The following is a 17,654-nucleotide window of genomic DNA, read 5'->3' on the forward strand; positions in this document are numbered from 1 at the left end:
CTCTCGCAATCCAGAACCCCTCAGGGGATGTTGAAGAGCTGGTTTAGGCCTGATCCCACAGGCCAGGCCGAGGGACCCCACTGGTGCACGACTTCGTGCACCGGGACTCTAGTATAGACATAAAATTGGGATTCCAAGAAATTTTGATGAGAACAGCCTTAATATAATACTGAGTTTGAATGCAGGCTACAGCACAGGTGACCCCTTTTGTGTACATATGTATGCTCACGTGACTGAAAAAATTAAAGCTACTAGTCTTTGAGCACATAGTATTAGATTCCAGGCACTGTTCTAAGTGTTTGACAAGATCTGCCAATGTGTCCATGTGTCACCATAGCAAATACTCTTCCATTCGGTGCGCCACAACCTGGCTCTTCTTAATAAAGTTTGGATGAAGGGAAAGGAAGGGGGCTCTAATGAGAATTATGTCATTGAGTGCCCATAAGAACTCTAGGTAATTGATTATCATCTATGTTATAAGTGAGAACACTGAGGCATCATATAAGAACATACAGATAAAAATCGATGAAAGCAGAATTTATTAATCCAAGCACTTTTGTTCCAAAGCATCTACTGGCAACCACGATGCTATACTGACATCTGAAATATTGAGGGTATTCACACAGATACAAAGAAGATATTGGAAGGAAAAGCAGGTACATGTATACGGCAACTATCTCAAAGTGGGGACCATTGCAAGTGTCTTATTTTACTCTGTGTACTTTCCAAATTTCCTTTTATACGCAAATATTAATTTTATCATCAGAACTGCATATGTAGGTTAAGAATGAAATTCTGAGGAACCCTCTCTGGAACAAAGATATTTCAGTCTTTACATGAAACCATACCACCAATACTAGTACAAAAAGTACAAATTCCGTAAGTATTCTGACAACCAAACGCACTCTTATTTCTACAGCCTTTACCCTTTCCTGATGTTCAGGTGCAATCAGTATCACTAAAAACACAATTCCAAGCTTCCATGAGAGCCATGCTTACAGTCCATTCAGCACCAAGGCAAGAATAACTGTAGCTAAGTTTTAATTTCATAACTACAATCCCACACAAATTTAAAAAAAACAAACACATTCATTATGGTTATGCCTGGCCTGGCTCCAGTCTGTATCATTCCCTATACTATACAGCTAATATTATTAACAGTGCAGAGCAAATTTATAATAAGTTTTCAGGAAACTAAACTATGAACATTATTTCCCGATTTCACATTATGTACTGTTATCCATCATTTCCCAAGGAAGCTTCTTTTTAACAAAACAAAAAAATTATTTGTCCTGAATTCTTTATATCACATGTGATAATTTACTCTCTACTTTTCCATTGACTGTACTACAATCTGTGACATTTTCCCCTTCTTATTCCTGAAATACACTTTCCTCATGGGGGTGCCTGCCATTCTGGGAGAATCAATCTCTTGATGTGCCTGATATTCTTACTACCCTGAAATGATTCAGTGTCAACAGCAAAGCAATTATTTTTTTACTTATAAGAAAAAATGGAATCTATACTTTTCCTGTATGCTTCTACATACATTCTGGCAACACAGTTGGAATCAGTATCCCTATGTTAAAAACAAAATATAAGCAGACGTTTTAAGGACATTTGTAATCACTTAAGAGAACTTCAGGTCAAAGCTCATTGTCTTAAAACAGTGGGGATTATTAAAGTTGTATATTAGGGATGTAAACACTGAGATTTTAGTTTTTTCTACTCATATTTAGAATACTGTTTTCAACTGTCCCATAGATAATAAAGTTTATTAGAATCTCATATGATCATAAGGGATCTTAATTATTCATTTTTATTAATTTTTTATTTGTACTTTCATCATACATTCAATTATTCAATCAATAAATATTTATTGAGTCATAAATAATGTCTGTAGAAGAGAAATACATATTCAGTTACTAGATAGCTAATATAAGCATAATTTATATATATAACAAATATGAAGACAGCATAATAGAACTTTTATAGTAATATCTTTATCCTCCATGCTAAACAATTGCTCAAATCACTTAGTCATCTTGGGCTGAAAGGATTGGCTTATTTCTTGCTCTATCTGTATTTTTCTTTTTTCATTGTTCAGGTTCTGCATCTTGTGTATTCCTCATTGCTCTTCTCTTTCACAACCTAAACCAGGAAGGATTTCATATGTAATGACCTTACTACTATTTGCAGGAAATTCTTATTCATTACATTTGCAATTACTTTATTTTATTTTTTAGAATAAAAACTTTATTTCCAATAGATTTGGTGGTATGTGTGCTACAGCAAAAGCTGGTTATTGTAAATAGTTTCATTTCAAACCTGCATTAATATATAAATTAGGCATTATTGGGGAATGATTCATTTCTGGTAGATTCAATCTAACACTACGCCAATTCTTTTCATTTATTGTAGACTCTATTTTAATACTAGAGGTTACATTTTCATCACCACAAAAATGAAAATAACAGCTACTACTAAGGCAAAGAGCTGTGAAATTCATTCCTCAGTGTTGCTTTGAAGACATACGGATAGGTTTTTAAGAGAAAATCTGGCTTTATCCAAATGTACTATTTAACTGGAATCCTTCAGTCATCATCTATTGTTGTCTTGACTGTTTCTCCTCTTTTTATTTGACCTCAACTGATTAAACACCAGTGTTTCTCAATTCTTCCACTAAGGGCGATTTCATTTCCTACTTCTGTGCACACAGGGTTAGTCAAAATGAGTTTGCCCAAATCGGCCTTGTGCACTGCCTCTTCCTCCAGTCGACAAGGATCCTATGTTCACTTCACTCTTAGACAACTTTTGCACCTTTGCTGCTTTCTTGTCTCCTTCAGTGTGTGCACCTAGAAGCCTTCCAAGCAGGAAATAGGAGATTTCCAATTCTGTGAAGATCTCAGGTAAATCTCCAACTGCACCAAGGACCTGCCCCAGCATTCTGGCAGCCCGGCAAAGTAGGGTCAATTTTTGTTCCAACTCCCATAAGACCTGGGAGCAGCATACTGAAGATCATTATACTCAGTAAACAGTGAAACAATTACTTTTTTAAGAAAAAATTGTTTAATCCTCACCCAAGGATATGTTTCTTTTATTGATTTTTTTAGGGGGTAGGGGATGGATAGAAACATCAATGTGAGAGAGAAACAGATCAGTTGCACTCTGATCAGGAATCAAACTCACCACCTAAGTATGTGCCCTGCCTGGGAATCAAACCCACTACTTTTAGTGTACTGAACAACACTCCAACCAACTGAGGCACCCGGCCAGGGTAACAGTGAAACAATTTTATAAAAGACTGAGTTTTCCTTCACTATCTTTGGAAACAAAATCAGGTCTAACTTCTATCTCCTGGCCCACCTTTAAAACTCCTTTTAGAATACTGCACCAGCTATACCCCTTTAAGGTCATCGACTTCACAGCCAGCTTTGTTGACATCAATGCGATTACTTATTTTTAATGTTTTCTCAATCATATTAATACAGAGGTTTTGCTTCCTGTGATATGTTTTGTAAATGACTATACTAGGTCCTTGTTACCAATAAAGCCTTTGTTTTTTAATCATTGAAGTTGTCTCTATTATAGGTGTCTGTATATCTTGCTTTGCCTTCTTGATTGTTCCTTCTCCTAAGGATCTGAGTGTCATATTAGAAGAGTAACTTCTAGATTGGTCCTCAGTAGGAAGGGGTTTCTCAAACTCAGAAACATGAGTGTCATGATACTTTCTGGGGTAAAGGTGGCCCCAATTTGCATCTTCAGCCAGGACTCCTGGAACATTCCCTCTTGGGAGCCCTGGACAGTCAGGTTCAAAGCCCAGCTACCCTGAGATCATCATCCTGGCTGGTGAGTCCACAGGTAGATGCTCTGGTCAATAGTCCCAGCCATGCTCAGCCTTCCAGTCATCCCTGCCAAGGTGCCAGGGCTTCATTTGAAGCCACCTTGGATCTGCCAGACCAGCTTACTCATTGGCTGAACTATCCATGTGACTTCCATTCATGCCACGTGGAACAGAATAATCACCCAGACCAGCTTGAATTCCTTACCTTTAAAATCATGAGATGTTAGAAAATGGTGGTTCTTTCAGCACATTTGTTTTTGGATAGTTTGTTAGGCAGTAATTGGTAACTAGAACTTTCTTCCCTGACTGCAGCAGTTTGGTGGTTTTATTCTTTAGACATTTCATACCCATTTTCATGTCAGCAACACTAATATGGTAGAGATTATAAAATATTATGCTTTTTCCCAGCCAGTGTGGCTCAGTGGTTGAGGGTCAACCTATGAACCAGGAGGTCATGGTTTGACTCCAGGTCAGGGCACATGCCTGGGTTGTGGGCTCAATCCTCAGTGGGGGGCATGCAGGAGACAGCCAGTCAATGATTCTCTCTCATCATTGATGTTTCTATCTCTCTCTTCCACTCTTTTCCTCTCTGCAATCAATCAATATATATACTTAAAAATAATTATGCTTTCTACAAAATAAATTGGGATGCAGAAACATTTATTCATCAGGTGAAATAGGATTTAAAATGTCCAGTTGGCCATTTAATTTAGTGAATTCACAGATTCAGTTCAACTAGAAAAATATTTCCTGGCAGAAGAAACAGATTCTTCATAGAATAGAATATGAAGGTACTACCCTTGCTCAGCATTATTTATAAAGAATAAAACACTAAAACTTTTCTTCAGGGTTAGGGCAGGGGAGGTGAAGGAACATTAGGGAGGCAGAAAAGCTCAAAGTACATTAGGCAATTTATGAGTTTATCAGATAACAAAATTCCTGATTTTTTCAAGTCCTTTGTTTTTTGTGTGTTTTTCCCTAAGTAAGCAATGTGTTTCTTGCCACTGCCATCATCACTATTTCATACTTGCATATGTAAGATACAATCTTGCCTCCTAAACTGAAGATAAGAAGAAATGTGAAGAGGTGTACTAGATCGTGAGCTATCATTTCTATCTGAATTTGAAAGATGAGAATCCTTATCAAAGAACATAGCTCACAAAGATCTTTGTTCTTCAAAGTAGTGATGCCCAAACCAGGCTATGCATCAGAATCGCTTAGAAAGTTTTTCAAAATGCTTTTTCTCCAAAAATTATGATGTGGGATCTGCGAATATGTATGTCTGTATTGGACAAGACTCTAAGTGATAAAAAAAAAGTAATTTAAAAAAATTAACTCAAACTGACAAGCAAAAGAGATAGTTTTATTAATTTCCATTACTGAATAGTCTACTCTGTTAGATGTTTCTATTGGGGTACAGTTGCTACTTCTGAATACCCTGAGTAGTTTCAACTCTTTGTTTTTCAGTTATCTACTGATTGCCCACAGTGGAAGATGAGAATATTACCAATCTGTCCCTTGTATGCCTCCCAACACCTCTTCTGTACTTTCAAATATTGTTCAAAATTCAGGATTATAAATTCTACAGTCATGTAGATGCTTATATATGAGCCATGTAAGTACATTTTAAAATTTATATGTAAACTCTCACTGTCTCTTAGAAGTATTAATCTTTTCTCAGTTTGTTCAAATACATTGTCTTGAATGAATTTCATCTTCTTTCACCTGGCTGTTCGTGCTCTAAGGGATTTCCTTTTGCCTCTCTCTTCTAATAAATTTCTTGCTTTCTGGCTCCCATATCTTGCTCTTTCTTGATTTACTCCCTTATTTTTGTAAATGGAAGATAATATTTTTGAGTCGCAGTACAGTTGAAAAGTATTATTAGATACCCTTAGTTGTGATAGCTAACTGAATTTAGAATTATAAATTGGAAATCTTCTCTTGGAATTTGAAGGCAATTTGCCTTTGTCTTCTAGCTCCCAGAAGAGCTGTTGCTCAAGCTCAGTGCCATTGTGATCCTTGATCTTTTATATGAAACATCCTTTTCACTTTAGAACCTTGTAGGCTCTTATCTTTTCCCCCAAATATATGCAGTTTCAAAATGATGTGCCTTGGTTGGTTTAGATCTATTTTGATCCATTTTGCTGTCAGGGGACTTTATATTCTGAAAACTCATGACCTTTAGTTCTGGGAAATTTTCTTTAATTATTTGTTTGGTGATCTCATCCCTCTGTTGCTTTTGTTCTCTCTCTCTGCATCCCTGATTGATAAAAAATTGGACTTCCAAGACTGAGCGTCTGATTTTCTTATCTTTTCTCTATTATTTCCACTCTTTTTTTTTATTGTTGACAATATTACAGATGTCCCCCTATTTTCCACTTTTTGTCTTGTGCCTTATCTCCTGGCAGATTTCAACTTAATTCAAAATTTTTAATGCAGTTTTTCATTTCCACCATTGTTTTTAAATTCTGAGACTCTTTTTTGTTTTCCCTTTTTAAAAATATTTTTTATGAATGAAATCTTTTTTTTGTCTGAACTTTAAGCGGCGGGGGCGGGGGCGAAGAGGGCTTTTTTATTCCATTTTTATTTTACATTTCCCTCTCCCTACATGGTTTCTACAAAGTTATCCTATGTGTTTAGTTTTATCTCTTTCATGTTTGAAGCTTTCCTCAAACTCCTGATGTTCTTTAAGTCCCCAGTGGTTGATATCATCACCAATCACCAAAACCTTGTTTTCCCTCTCCATTAGAGTACAGTAGATGGTCTCCAGTGACAGCTGCCTACATCACTCGATCCCTGTCTACTTCCCCTCCCTTAAATATGAGATTAACAGAGTGCAGCAGGAGTGGTACCAATCACAGGCAAAGGCCTTAACAAGCCTGACAACTTTCACTTTAATTCTCTTATATGGTTCTCACTACCATATAAGGAAGCCCATGAGGACTACTGAATAATGGGTTAGCCTATGAAGGAGAAACAAGGTGCTCTGATCAATAGCTGACATCAACTGTCATTTTGGGAAAGAGATGATATCTTGGCTATTTCAGCCCCTGCTGATTTCTTGGTTGAATGCAGCCACCTCAGTGATTCTGGCTGACACCACAGAGAGCTGAAGAATCACCATATCAAGCTTAGCCCATCTTTAGAATCATGAAAAGGAATACTTTAATACATATTGTATTAGGTCACTAAGCTTGGGGGTGTAATAGATAATGGATGGAGGGGATGTTACATATTCCCACTTTATGACATTAGACTTAGCCTTTTGACATGCTTTAGCCAATAACATGTTAGCAGAAGTGATGTCTGTCACGTCTGAGCTTTAAAGTCAGTACATGGTTTGCCATGCTCCTTCCTTTCTGCAAAAAGCCAGCGATAGAGGCTGTTCTCCAGAAGCCTAGATTTGCAATTGAAGCTGACTTTGAGCAGAACACAGCATTTCTATAAGCCACTGAGATTGGGAGGTCATTTGTTATTCCAGCACAACCTGCAAGGTAATCTCCCTTTCAGAGTCTATTTCCTGAGGAAACTAACTTAAAATGGTTTTTAAATTTTTATTGTTAAAAATATTTTAGGGAGGACTTAATATCAATATCTTTAGGAATTTATCTTGGATTTGTTGAATTCCTCAATAAGGAATTTTCTATTGTCATGCTCAAGAGTATAGGTCAGGCTGTTAGAGCTCAGGGAGCAGAATTGAGAAGACTGTTGGATATTGACAATTACTTTCTGAGCCTTCCCTTTAGTATCCCTATTTTCAGTAGAGTATCCTGGGCCTCAACTGCGCCCAATATTCTCCAGGCCAAAGACCTTTGGTTTTACTGTCCACAAAGAATAAACTGTCTTCTGCTGTGATGGGGAACCTATTTCTATTTAAAGGTACCTTTAGTCACTACAATTTTTTCACTATTCCTAAGTCTACAATGCAAATCAAGTAGTTTTTCAGCTTTCCACCTCTTTCAACTTCCAGATTTTTGTTATTGTGATCTCTTGTCTTTGTGTGTTCATGACTTCCAAAGATGGTGACAAACATCCCCTCCCATATCATCTGACCTTATGCCATGTGACTGCCACTCTTCACCAATGCCTATGCTATACCAATTGTTAAACATTTTGAATAGACACTGGCTCAATCTAGTCAACCTCAACCAGCTGCTGATTCTGGACCATGGTGCTATGTAATTTTCCTTCACTGGAAGGAAATGGAGCCATTTGGAATGGTTCACAAAGGCATCCTTTCTGGTGGCTGTCTAGATAAGAAATAGCATTATTGTTACTGAAGGATTTTACTAGACCAGCTTTTAGAAACACCACTGTGATTTTGAAAATCTTCTATTAACCAAAAGATACCTTGGTGCTTTCAACTCAAGACTAGCTGGTATATTGTGTAACTGCTTTTCACCTCTGATCATTGCATATTAGATCTGAATTTAAAGGATATATAGACATGACTGAAAATAAAATAGAACCAAGTCATATTCCACATCAGATAGTTAGCATCTAAAAAAATATGTTGTGTTTGTTTAGCTCCCAATTTATTGTATCAGAAGTTTTGTTGTGTTTACTGTGGTAAAGCTGGAGCAGTTGTTGTAAGATTATTTTAGCGCAATAGTAAAAGTATTTTAATGTGTTGTAATTGCAAAGTCCTCATAGGAATTGTTTTTAAAAAAATCTCAAAAATGATAACATTGTAATCCCTGGTTCTACATTAAGGACCATATTCTTCCCAAGATACTAATGCATAAAGTAGAAGAGTAATAATAGGTACTTGAAAATGTGTACTCAGGGAAGAATAGAACCTTTTAAAATTACTTACAAATGGAAATCCATGCACAAGGATTGCCAAAATACATTTCATCACAACTAAAACTAATTTTCTATTTTTGCAAATATAATTACACTAATGTCAAATGAATTCCAAGTGGTAAACTTAAGATAAACTTTCCTAATTCCACATTCACATAATACCATGGATGGTGCTTCATGAACTATTTCTTTAACTCAGTAGTTTTCAAACTTCCTAAGAGAGGTGGAGCCTGTCTTCAAATAAAACCTTAGCCAAAAGACTAATTGCTACAAAACCAATTAAAAAATAAGATTTCTCTAGTTGAAGTGATGATGGAAGGGCCCAGAGTCCTACCCAACAGATTCTCTGACTCCTAATTCTGCTAATCAGTTTCCTCAGAGAGGTTCATGAACCACTTCTGAGAAATTACTAACACTTTTGAGATGCTTAATACCACTGATATCTCATTTATTGGGTGTTTATAATATACTAGAGGCCCGGTGCACAAAATTTGTGCATGGGGGGTGTGTCTCTCAGCCCAGCCTGCACCCTCTCCAATCTGGGACCCCTCGAGGGATGTCTGACTGCCCATTTAGGCCCGATCCTCATAGGACAGGCAGTCGGACATCCCTCTCATAATCCAGGACTGCTGGCTCCCAACTGGTCACCTGCCTGCCTTCCTGATTGCCCCTAACTGCTTCTGCCTGCCAGCCTGATCACCTCCCTAACCACTCCCCTGCCAGCCTGATTGATGCCTAACTGCTCCCCTGCCAGCCTGTTTGCCCCTAACTACCCTCCCCTGCAGGCCCGGTCACCCCCAACTTCCCTCCTCTGCCAGCCTGGTCACCCCTAACTGCCATCCCCTGCAGGCTTGATCGCCCCCAACTGCCCTCCCTTACAGACCTGGTCCCTCCCAACTGCCCTCCTCTGCTGGCCATCTTGTGGTGGCCATTTTGTGTCCACATGGGGCAGCCATCTTGTGTGTTGGAGTGATGGTCAATTTGCATATTACTCTTTTATTTGATAGGAACATAGAGGCCTGGTGCACAGGTGGGGGCTGGCTGGTTTGCCCTGAAGGGTGTCCCAGATCAGGGTGGGGGTTCCCTTAGGGCGTGGGGCGGCCTGGGTGAGGGGCCTGTGGTGGTTTGCAGGTTGGCCACACCCCCTGGGGACCCAAGCGGAGGCCCTGGTATCTGGGATTTATTTATCTTCTATAATTGAAACTTTGTAGCCTTCAGCAGAGTCCAAGGCAGGCCAGGGCTGCGGAAACTTGGCTTCCTCCATCACCAGGGGCAACCCAAGCCTCCTTCTCTCTCCGTGGCCACAGTCATCTTGGTTGGGTTAATTTGCATACTCGCTCCTGATTGGCTGGTGGGCGTGGTTTGTGGGTGTAGCGAAGGTATGGTCAATTTGCATATTACTCTTTTATTAGATAGGATAGGGATGGGCAAAATTAGGTTTAAAGTTGTGAGTACACAAAACACAGGGTTTATTTTTGAAATTCATGCACGGGGGGGGGGGGGGGGGGGGCGGAAGGGGAGTGTCCCTCAGCCCAGCCTGAACCCTCTCCAATCTGGGACACCTCAAGGGATATTCGACTGCCCATTTACAGGGATCAGGCCATGGGGGTGTGGCTAGCCTGGGTGAGGGGCTGAGGGCTGTTTTCAGGCTGGCCACACCCCCTGGTGACTCAAGCTCTCAGCCCCTCCTTTTTTCCTTTTCTTTTTTTTTTTTTCAGCACCTCCTTGAGGGGAGGCCAGGGCCAACTGGAAGCAGGTATCTGGGATTTATTTATCTTCTATAATTGAAACTTTGTAGCCTTGAGCAGAGGCCAGGGCTGGCCAGGGAGGGCGGGAAGCTTGACTTCCTCCATCACCGGGGGCAACCCAAGCTTCCTGCTCGCTCCAGCTTTGTGGCCGCCGCCATCTTTGTTGGGTTAATTTGCATACTCGCTCCTGATTGGCTGGTGGGTGTAGTGGAGTGATGGTCAATTTGCATGTTTCTTTTTTATTAGTGTAGATTGTACTATTATGTATTATTATTATTATGAATCTATTATTGCCCACCCCTGTATAAAATTATTTAATAATTCTGGTAGAAGGAGAGCCCTAAACATTATAATACAGACAAACAGTATATTCTCTCACTTTGTATAATGAGGCAGGAAAACAGACCAAAATAAGTATGAGAACTCCACAAAGTTCAACAGTGACCTAAGCCTCTTCTATCTTTCTTCTGTGCCATCCTTGGTATAGGCTACCATCCTCAAGGTAACCACATGGTCCAAGATGTCTGCTACATATCCATCTGTCTTACCTTTATTCCAACCATAGAAAGGAGGAAGGGCAGGGGGTGTGTGGAGTTCACACTGGCTACCTATCATCCTCTAAGAAAACTTCCCACAAATTCCGCCCAATAATTATAGATCCTTGGCCAGAATTTAGACACCTGGTCACAGTTAGCTGCAATATACTTTCCACATGTCAAGTACGGAGTTTGATTTTACCTAACTTTCCCACTATTAAGTCATGCTGCTACTGTCTCATGGATGCTGAACAAAGAAAAGAGACTCCTGGGTCTTTCTTAATCATGGTACAGAATATTTGTGTAGATTGCCTTGCCCCTTAAGTTCCATGGAAATGATGCTCTGGACTGGATAAAAGCCTGCACAGACAATGGGTTGCATTGCAAGAGAAGAGCACTGAGTTTGAGGTAACCCAATATTTTATAGCAAGCAGTTAGCAAACCTGCTCTTGATCCTGCTTGATGCAAAACAAAACAAAACAAAACAAAAAACAAACCTGACAAATGACCTGGGTCAGGAGTATTCTTGGCATACCCAGCAAGGACATGTGGTCATGCTTAGGGCCCATGGTGGATTGCCTTTCCCAAGATGCAGAGTCACCCTGAAAAATTCAGGGTTCTGTCTCTAAGGAAGGAGGAACGAATGAAATTGTATATAAAATAGTAGTACCTGTCACATAAGCTTTCTGTATGTTCTGATATTTCTATTTTATATATTAATTTTAACAAAGCTTTAAATAACCAGTATATGCTAAAGTGTTAAAATAGGTGCATGATTGTAATCTACCAATCTGGTTAGGTTGCAATTGGAACTTGGATACTTAGAGTAGGTATGTGGAAAATACTCCTTCCCTAAAGAGCATTTATTTGATTCATGAGGTCTATGATTTGGAGCAAGAAGAAGAAAATTTTGTTTGCTTATTTTTTTGTTATTTGTGGGAAGGGATTTTTTTATTATGTGTTTGAGGTGAGCAGAGAATAAATGAGCATCCTTGAGAACTGGGATAGTACATGTTCATGTACTCAGCCTCACTACTTGGTTGAAAATCACTATTAGGGAGATAAAAATAACCTCAAGAATTTGTGTTTCTCAAAGGTTTTCTTAGACAGTGGCAACCACCATACTTTACATTGTTGTGACACAGAATGGGATAATATTCTAACACTCTTGGAAAAGTGGATGAAACTGCTTATGACTAAGAAAACCGACCCAGGACCTCTTAATGCCCTCAACCCTGTCCAACCATCCAGAGTGCTGAAGTGATAATCTCTCATCATGTATGGTATAGCTTCAGGTGGGAAGCTCCCTCTTAGGCCAAGTGTATTAACAGTGCTGCGAAGAGGACCTAGGATGAAAGCCATCTTTCCTTCCCACACAGTGCAGCCAGGCAAGATACCCTGAGTGTTCAGGTGGCCACAGCAGAGACCCAGCAGATCAGCATTCCCATAGACAGCAGCATCAGCCTAAGGCGTGCCTAGGAGCACTAAAAGAAGTGCTAAATAAAGACTGTAATGATTATGCATCTGTACACAGAAAACTCACCAACAGACTGGCAACAATCCAAAATTATGAGAGGCTGCAGTTCTGCATAGGTAGATGGGTTCTGAGAGGCATTATAAATCTGATATTGCTGATTGTGTGGTAACATGCATTTGAAGACTGGTGAAGTATCAGAAACCTGTCACAGATCCCTTATTTGTGTCGCTGCAAGGACTGAATCAATAATATTTTACATTATATGTTAGAATTATATGTGCTTAGGTTTTCATATGTCTGTGAAAACTGTGCAAGTTCTACTTACTTGCACTAACAGACATATATATGTATGTATGTTCTAGGGCAGCCGTGGGCAAACTACGGCCCGCGGGCCAGATCCGGCCCGTTCGGCTGTTCTATCCGGCCCGCGGAGCCGAAAGAGCAGAGGGTTCTCTTGCTCTCCCCTCCGCTCCTTCACCAGCAGCAGTGTTAACATGGCAATGTCGGGAAACACGGCCGCAGCTCCTTCTTCTGAGGGGGCGGATTTATATCTGCCCATTCAGTAGAAGGAACAACCTCTCAATCTTCCAGAGGCTCCTTGTAATGCCCGCGGACGCGTCCCCCGACATCACCCTGGGAATGCGTAGACACGTTATCGTGGTGATGTAGGGAGACACGCCCCTGGAGAGCACAGTATCAGAGCATTAGCTAAAAAGGAGACCAACAACACTGTTCCCACTGAAGTTGATGTTTTAAAGACCAAAAACCTTTCAACCCAGTCTACATTGCCATCTTCATCTACGTCCCGGGCATAATTTGGAAGTTGCACTAAAGAAAATGTTTAATTTACTGTTTACACATTTTGTTCTTTTCTATTTGTTTTAGTTTTAAATTATTTTATTATATTTAAGTTTAATTTGAAAGGCTTTTGTACCTTTCCTTTGTTAGGCAATTTTATTTTGCCTTTGCCATCTTCAATATAAGGTATGTTATTGTGCTATGATTCCTCCATTTTTTGAAGTTTCAAATTATAATAATTAGTGTTTACATTCTTCTTGTTAAAATGTTTGAAATGAATAAAACTACTGAAATAAAAAAAAAGACCGTACCCTTTTATGTAATGATGTTTACTTTGAATTTATATTAGTTCACACAAACACTCCATCCATGCTTTTGTTCCGGCCCTCCAGTCCAGTTTAAGAACCCATTGTGGCCCTCGAGTCAAAAAGTTTGCCCACCCCTGTTCTAGGGGAAGTATTTTAGACTTCAAACCTAGCTCTTATTTAGACATCTTAGTAGGACTTTCTAATGAGAACTGAAGTACTTTGACCAGGGGTCCTCAAACTTTTTAAACAGAGGGCCAGTTCACTGTCCCTCAGACCATTGGAGGGCCGGACTATAGTTTAAAAAAAAAACTATGAACCAATTCCTATGCGCACTGCGGGCCCGGGACGAGTCGGCTGCTAAGCAGGACAGGCAGCGGCACCCGGCGGGCCGGATAAATGTCCTCAGCGGGCCGCATGTGGCCTGCGGGCCGTAGTTTGAGGACGCCTGAATAACCTGCCATGACTTGCAAAAGCTTAACTTAGAAGAACCATAGATTCAAACTCTATGGAGAGGAGATTTTTTAGAACCATAGATTTGCCTTTCATGTGAAATTTCTATAGAAACGTTGGCTATGAAACAGATTTAAGATGTTGCAATAAATGTCACTTTAGGGCTTATAATATTAAGTTGACCATTAAGAATGAAATATGGTTATTCTGTTCAACAAAATAACTGTGCTGCAAAGAACAAACTCTGATTTGCAAATTATTAAGTTGCCCATAAATACAACATACTAAGCCTAAAAAATCATCAATGGTAGAGATCAGAAATTATACAAAGTCCTCTGAGAAAACACAAAGTTCCACTTTTGCACATTGCAATTATACATTTTCACAAAGAAAATTATCTAGATTGTTCCCATTATTTTAAATCAGTTTCTCAGCATTACTCAGTTTTATTGTGTGTGAACTAAGAGAAGCAATTCTATTTCTTCAAATAGTTTTTTTTTTTTTTAACCCATGATGTAGGTAATAATAAGTACATGCTAGAGCTGTTGAAGAATTATAGATGTCATCTATGATCTTCTGGCTCCTTATTATCTCAATAAGATTGGCTCAAATCCCCAATTTCATAATATATGAACGGGCAAAACTCTCTTGAGAATTTCTGCAAATTCCTGAGTGGCATTTGATCCTGTGGTCACCCCTGTTTTCCAGTTCCTGCTTATACTGTATGTACTTGTGACTCTTCCACTTCATGACAATCCAACTGTGAAAACTGTCCCCTTTCACAGTCTGCACTTAGACACACACACAGCACACAACGTTTGTGGCTGTAGATGCACTAAAGTTCTGTAGTTAGGTGAGGATGGAGAAGAAGATGTTATCACTGTAAGGCAAGAAAGCCAAAAGGAACATTAGCCATCCTTGGGAATCCTACATCAGGGAAATTTCTGCTCTTTGCTACCCTATATTTTCCTCCCATTTAATACCATCAGATTGATTCTTTTTTTTCCTTCTCTGTTCTGACCTCTTCCCTTCCCCTCCCTCCCTGAAGTAATGGGGAGCTCTCAGAAAAGGAGGTCTTTGTGTCCTCTTGAAAATCTCATTTGCTATCAGTCATCCCATTCCACACAGGCCTCTCTATGTCCAAGTTCTGGAAACTTCTCCCTTCTCTCTCCTCTCCAGATCTAGGAGTTATGAAAGCTCCATCGTTACTAACCCCTAAGTACTACACTCTCCCCCAAGGCATCCCTACTCTTTGCCTACTGTTTCATTTTTAATGCCATCTGCTTCCTGCTGGAACCATGATTGATACATATGTCAAACACAATGCAGTTCCAGGCCTTCCCTTTGGCTGGTCTCTCAACCTGGATATCCTTATGGTAGTCAGGCCTCTGCTCAATGTGACTTCATCCAGAATGTCTACCAGGCCACGCTATCAAAACAGAAAGCTCATGCACCCCTACATTTCCTGTCTTCTTGTTTTTCTTCAATCCACTTACTACCACCTGACTTTTTAAAAAATTATTTTCCTTTATCTATTTCCCCACACAACCATCCCAAACACCTCAATTTGCCTGGGATTTCTCCAGTGTTAGAATGGAAATTCCTGTGTCCGGAGAAACACCCCCATCCCCGTCAAACAGGGACAGTTGCTTATCCTACCTAATAGTAGGATAAAAGCTCTGTGAGAGCGAGGCTGATTTTTGGTTTCACTGCTGTATGTATCCTCAGCAGTTAGAACAGTGCCTAGCTCTTGGTAGTAGCAAAATAAATATCTGTTGACTGAATGAATGGGTGTGCAAGATCACAGGAAAAGTGTGGTGGGAAGTAATCACCAATAAAAGAGCTGAAAAGCCCTTTGAAGCCAGCACAATCTTCATTTTGTACAAAGGGACACAAGTTAGTGGGTGTATCAGGGTCCAGGCAGAAAAACAGAACCTATGCCATCTAGTTTAGTAAAAGCAATTTAGTATGAGGAATGAGCTACAAAGGCATTAGAAAAGCATTAAAACCAAAGAGGGAATGGTGAGACTTCCCATATATTAACTATATCTGTCTGCCTCTAGTGCCTTTAAGATGAAGGGACAAAGGGTTAGGGCAGGTTAACCAGAGCTCAAGAGCCGTATGAATGGAGGTCTCTGTATTCATCCAGAGGGAGCAGGAATCTCCAAGGAGACAGGCACTGCCAGAGGCTGCCCAAAGCAAAGAGAAAGAGGGCAAAACTGGTTTCTTCCTGTCCTTCCATTGTGGAATTGAGCTGGACACCAACTGACCAAGGATCCTGAAAAAATGCTGTTTGCAAAGATAGGTAAGAGACACATCTCTTGTGGTTCCATACAAATGTTAGGATTGTATGTTCTGTTTTCATGAAAAATTCTGTTGTAATTTCAATAGGAATTAATTGCACTGAATGGGTAGGTTGCTCTGGATAGTCAGATATTTGAACAATATTAATTCTTCCAATCCATAAGCAAGGAATATCTTCCCATTTATTTTTGTCTTTCTTCTTCTTTTTTTTTTTTTTTTTTGGTATAGGTCTTTTATCTCCTTGGTTAAATTTATTTCTATGTATTTTCTTCTTTTTATGCAATTGCAAATGGGATTATTTTCTTAATTTCTTTATTCTGATAGTTCATTATTTGTGTATAGAACCACAATTGATTTTTATATATGGATTTTTATATCCTGAAACTTTACTAAATTAATTAGTTCTAACAGATTTTTTGTGTGTGAAGTCTTTAGGGTTTTCTAAATATCATATCTTGTCATCTACAAATAGTGACAGTGTTACTTCTTCCTTTCTGATGTAGATGTATTTTCCTATTCTTAACTAGTTGCTCTGGCTAAGACTTCCAATACCATGTTGAAAAAGTGGTGAGAGCAGGTATCCTTGCCTTGTATCTGATTTTAGAGGAGAAGCTGAAAGCTTTTATGTTAACTATGGGCTTGTCATATATGGCCTTTATTATGTTGAGGTATTTTCCATTTATACCCACTTCAACGAGAATTTTTATCATAAATAGATATTGCATTTTATTAAATGCTTTTTCTGCATGATCAGATGATTTTTATGCTTCATTTTGTTAATGTGGTGTATCACACTGATTGACTTATAAATGTCGAACCAGTTTTGAATCCCTAGAATAAATCACACTTGATCAAGGTGTATGATCCTTTTAATGTGTTGTTGAATTTGATATATATATATATATATATATATATATATATATATATACACACACACATATATATGTGTGTGTGTGTTTGTATGTATATATATATAATATATATATATATATATATATATATATATATATATATATATATATATAAATCCTCACCCAAGGACATTTTTCCCATTGATTTTCAAACAGAGTGGAAAAGAGGAAGGTGGCGGGGGGGCAGGGAGGGAGGGAGAGAAACTTAGACGTGAGAGAGACACATTAATTGGTTGCCTTCTGCATGGGCCGGCCAGGGCCTGGGATCGAACTCAGGACCCTTTGGTCAGCGGGCAATGCTCTAGCCATTGAGCAAAAGTGGCAAGAGCTGGTTTGCTAAAATTTTGTTGAGGATTTTTTTGCATCTGTGTTCATCAGGGATATTGGTTTGCAATTTTCTTTTCTTGTGGTGTCCTTTTCTAGTTTTGGTATCAGAGCAATGCTGGCCTTGTAAAATGAGTTTAGAAATGCT

The 17,654-nt window shown here is 39.2% G+C and overlaps 1 protein-coding gene and 1 pseudogene across 2 annotated transcripts in view; one reads left to right on the forward strand and one right to left on the reverse strand.

Moving 5' to 3' along the window:
- Positions 1 to 2,594: 2,594 nt before the first annotated feature.
- Positions 2,595 to 3,481, reverse strand: LOC308248316 (eukaryotic translation initiation factor 2 subunit 3-like; annotated as a pseudogene). Its single transcript has 2 exons — positions 3,306 to 3,481; positions 2,595 to 3,094 (listed from the first exon to the last, which is right to left on the reverse strand). The product of its transcript is annotated as a eukaryotic translation initiation factor 2 subunit 3-like (transcript).
- Positions 3,482 to 16,210: 12,729 nt separating this feature from the next.
- MPDZ (multiple PDZ domain crumbs cell polarity complex component) overlaps positions 16,211 to 17,654 on the forward strand; it is a 203,992-nt gene continuing 202,548 nt past the window's right edge. The window contains exon 1 of the mRNA XM_080671321.1: positions 16,211 to 16,272. The gene's annotated coding sequence lies outside the window, so the exon portion shown is untranslated. The remainder of the gene's footprint in view (positions 16,273 to 17,654) is intronic.

The sequence above is a fragment of the Plecotus auritus genome (assembly GCF_963455305.1).
Source record: "Plecotus auritus genome assembly, chromosome: 5".
Taxonomy (NCBI): Eukaryota; Metazoa; Chordata; class Mammalia; order Chiroptera; family Vespertilionidae; genus Plecotus; species Plecotus auritus.